General features: G+C 38.8%; 1 non-coding gene across 1 annotated transcript; it reads right to left on the reverse strand.

The window, feature by feature from the left end:
• Nucleotides 1–2,637: 2,637 nt before the first annotated feature.
• LOC145340810 (18S ribosomal RNA) lies at nt 2,638–3,596 on the reverse strand. Its single transcript, XR_013886294.1, has one exon. It is a non-coding gene; the product is annotated as an 18S ribosomal RNA (ribosomal RNA).
• Nucleotides 3,597–4,052: the final 456 nt, after the last annotated feature.

Below are 4,052 nucleotides of genomic sequence, written 5' to 3' on the forward strand. Positions count from 1 at the left end.
ATAAATGTTAGTAATGTAGCTTTTATTATAAGGCTGAGTGTTGAGATTTGTGGGAGAAGAGGATTATAGGAAGTTCCTATGAATAGGATAACTGATAGGGTATTTATTAGTAGGATGTTAGTATATTCGGCTAGGAAGAATAGGGCAAATGGGCCTCCTGCGTATTCAATGTTGAATCCTGATACTAGTTCTGATTCTCCTTCTGTTAAGTCAAAGGGAGCTCGGTTAGTTTCTGCTAGGGTTGAAATGTATCATATTAAGGCTAGTGGTCAACCTGGGATTAGGAGTCAGATAGTTTCTTGAGCTAGATTAAATGTATGGAGGGTAAATCCTCCAGCGAATACGATTATTGATAAGAGGATGAGGCCTAAGCTTACTTCATATGAGATAGTTTGTGCTACGGCACGTAATGCTCCTATTAGAGCATATTTTGAGTTGGATGCTCATCCGGACCCTAAAATAGTGTAAACAGTAAGGCTTGAGATTGCTAGAATAAATAATAGACCTAGGTTAAGATTAATAATTGAGTGAGGAAGAGGGAGGGGTATTCATATGAGTAGGGCTAATGTTAGAGCTATTGTGGGGGTAATTAGAAATAGAAATGGAGAGGATATTGATGGACGGACAGGTTCTTTAATAAATAATTTTAGGCCGTCTGCGATAGGTTGGAGTAGACCATAAGGTCCAACAATGTTTGGACCTTTACGAAATTGTATATAGCCGAGAATTTTTCGTTCAATTAATGTAAGGAAGGCTGTGGCTAAAAGGATGGGGATAATGTAGGCAAGGGGGTTAATTAAATAGAGTAAAATGGGTTGGAGCATAGTTGAGGAGAGGATTTGAACCTCTGGATTAAAGGACTTAGGTCTTTTGCATTTACCAGGCTCTGCCACCTCAACAACCCTTTTTTTGGGCACTAGGTGATCTTTTCTTATCTATTTTAGTTTTATTCAATAGATGAAAATAGGGCGTGCTAGTGGCATTGGCCCTACTTTTCCGGTCCTTTCGTACTAGGAAAAGTGTATTCATAGATAGAAACTGACCTGGATTTCTCCGGTCTGAACTCAGATCACGTAGGACTATTAATCGTTGAACAAACGAACCCTTAATAGCGGTTGCACCATTAGGATGTCCTGATCCAACATCGAGGTCGTAAACCCTTTCTTCGATAGGGACTCTGAGAAAGGATTGCGCTGTTATCCCTAGGGTAACTTGGTTCATTGATCAGGAAATCCTGGGTCATTTTTCGATAAATGTTTTATTAATTAGAATTGTCATTCTAATTTTTAAGTACTTAGTACTCAGTCGATGAGGGGGATTTGTTTTTCCCCTTGGTCACCCCAACCAAAAACAGTTAAATTAGAAGTATTGTATGTTTTGTTTATTCCCTGGGAAGTGGATGATTACATAATTAATTTAAGTGTTTGAAGCTCCATAGGGTCTTCTCGTCTAATGTTATTATATTCGCTTCTGCACGAATAGATCAATTTCATTGATTGGAAAATAGAGACAGTTAAACTCTCGTGATGCCTTTCATACAGGTCTTCATTTAAAAGACAAGTGATTACGCTACCTTTGCACGGTCAAAATACCGCGGCCGTTAAACGTTGTCACAGGGCAGGCGGGACCTCTTATGGTTTGTCAAGAGGCGATGTTTTTGGTAAACAGGCGGAGTTTATGTTTGCCGAGTTCCTTTATTTTCTTTTAATCTTTCCTGGTGACACTCCTGTGTAGGGATAACGAGTAGGGGAATAGGATTTTCTAGTTGATGATTAAGTGATATAATGACCTCAGTTTGGGGTCGTTTAATTATCAGTGATTTAATTCTTTCTGACGTACACTTGTGTCGGGAGAGATTTGTTCTCTTTATTACTCATTTTAGCATAAGTTCTTTTATATAAATATAAAATAACCCAATAGGATAAAGGGGGTTGTGAATGAATATCTGGATTAAAGGTTTAGTTATTAGATTAGAGCTGCGACGCTTGCTTGACAGGTGGCTGCTTTTAGGCCCACTGAGATGGTAACCTTGATAATTATGATCATTTCCCACCTTAAAAAGTTGTGTCTTGGTTTAGAAGGGTTGTACCTCTTCTAAATAACTATTAATTCTTATAAGTTTCTTTGACGAGTAAGTCTTGTCTAGATGGTGAAAAATTAATGCAGAACTAAAGTTCTTTTCTTGGGTAACCAGCTATCACTAAACTCGGTAGGCTTTTCACCGCTACTCGGAAGTCTTCCCACTCTTTTGCCACAGAGACGGGTTAGCTCTATAATGCTGCTTCGGAGTAGCTCGTTTAGTTTCGGGGAGATAGACTTAAGGTCTTTTTGCCTAGTTTTTCTAGCTAAATCATGATGCAAAAGGTACGAGGTATGATCTCTGCTTTTTAGTACTTTAATGATTTATTTCATTTCTTTTTCAGCTTTCCCTTGCGGTACATAGGCTATTGCGCTAGGGTTATTGTTCTGTCACCCATACTGAAAGGTTGAGAATGTTTTGATTGAAAATTGTAATATGGATTAGATTTATAAGGTCTAGTTGAATTGATATATAGGCTAGCTTTGAGGTTCAAAATGATCCGAATTGCGCGGATATCTCCTCGGTGTAAGGGAGGTGCTTTACTAATTTAGCCACATTTTGATTCCAAGTGCACTTTCCAGTACACTTACCATGTTACGACTTGCCTCCTCTTGTTGAAGAAATGTATTTATAAAAAGGGTAAGTTATTTTTGAGGAGAGTGACGGGCGGTGTGTGCTTATCCCAGGGCCGATTTCAGAGGAGTATTCTGATCTCCTCTTACTGCTAAATCCACCTTTAGGTGTGTTTTCAGTTTACCATTCGTATATTCTTGGAAAAAAATGTAGCCCATTTCTTCCCACTTCATTTGCTACACCTCGACCTGACGTTTTGGAGTTTTATTCTTTTTGCTTACTTTTGATCCTTCACAGGGTGGGCTGACGACGGCGGTATATAGACGGTAATGGCAAGAAGTGGTGAGGTTGAACGAGGATTATCGGTTATAGAACAGGCTCCTCTAGGTGGGTGTGGGATACCGCCAAGTCCTTTGGGTTTTAAGCTAGCGCTTGTAGTACTCTGGCGAACAATATAGTGAGGTGTTGTCTAAGTTTGTGGTTGGGCATAGTAGGGTATCTAATCCTAGTTTGGGTCCCAACTGTCGTGACATCAAGGTTCCTTAATTTGTAAAGTCACTTTCGTTGTTGTTTATTCCACTCATGAATACGTATAACAGTTTTATGAGGTCTGAACTTTAGTAGTTAAAGGTCATTCTTTAATCACTCTTTACGCCGGGATGTGTTAATGTGAGTTACTCGTATAACCGCGGTGGCTGGCACGAGATTAACCAACTCTGTTAACTTTAACTGAGTCAAGCTTGCGCTTATGAAATCAATGTTTATTACTGCTGAAATCCCTTGGGGGAGTGGCTTAGCAAGATGTCTTGGGCTACGTGTATGTGTGCCTGATATCTGCTCCTAGTTATTTAATAGAATAATTAGGGCATTCTCACGGGAGAGCTGAAACTTGCATGTATAATCCTAGTTACAATTAACACTAAGGCCAGGACCAAACCTTACATGCTTGCGGAAAAAAATTAATTTTCATCTTAGCATCTTCAGTGCCATGCTTTAAATTAAGCTACACTAGCATCACATTGTTACATTATATATAGAGAAATTATCACAACAATTCTATGGAAAAATATACGTCGGCCCTCGTTTTAGGGGTTTTTCGAGACAACCGTGTATATTAAGGGGGAGGGGGGTTTTTACCGAAAAAACTTTTTTTTTTTTAAAGGTTCGATTTTTTTCCCAAACCTGGGGCGATCCTAATAATAGAAATATTTATGCCAGATAAAATGAAGAATGTATTAGAATAATGAAATGCATTGTACACGCACTATTATAGGAGGTTTGTTTCCGGGGGGGTTAATCACAATGTTTTTTCTACTCATTTGCCGCATTAATCAAAAAAACCAAACTGGCCCTTCATAACCTGCTATTTTCTGATGCCTTTCGGTAATGGTGAATTTGA

This window comes from Carcharhinus amblyrhynchos, unplaced genomic scaffold (assembly GCF_965287045.1).
Source record: "Carcharhinus amblyrhynchos unplaced genomic scaffold, sCarAmb.v2.hapA chromosome_1460, whole genome shotgun sequence".
NCBI classification, from domain to species: domain Eukaryota; kingdom Metazoa; phylum Chordata; class Chondrichthyes; order Carcharhiniformes; family Carcharhinidae; genus Carcharhinus; species Carcharhinus amblyrhynchos.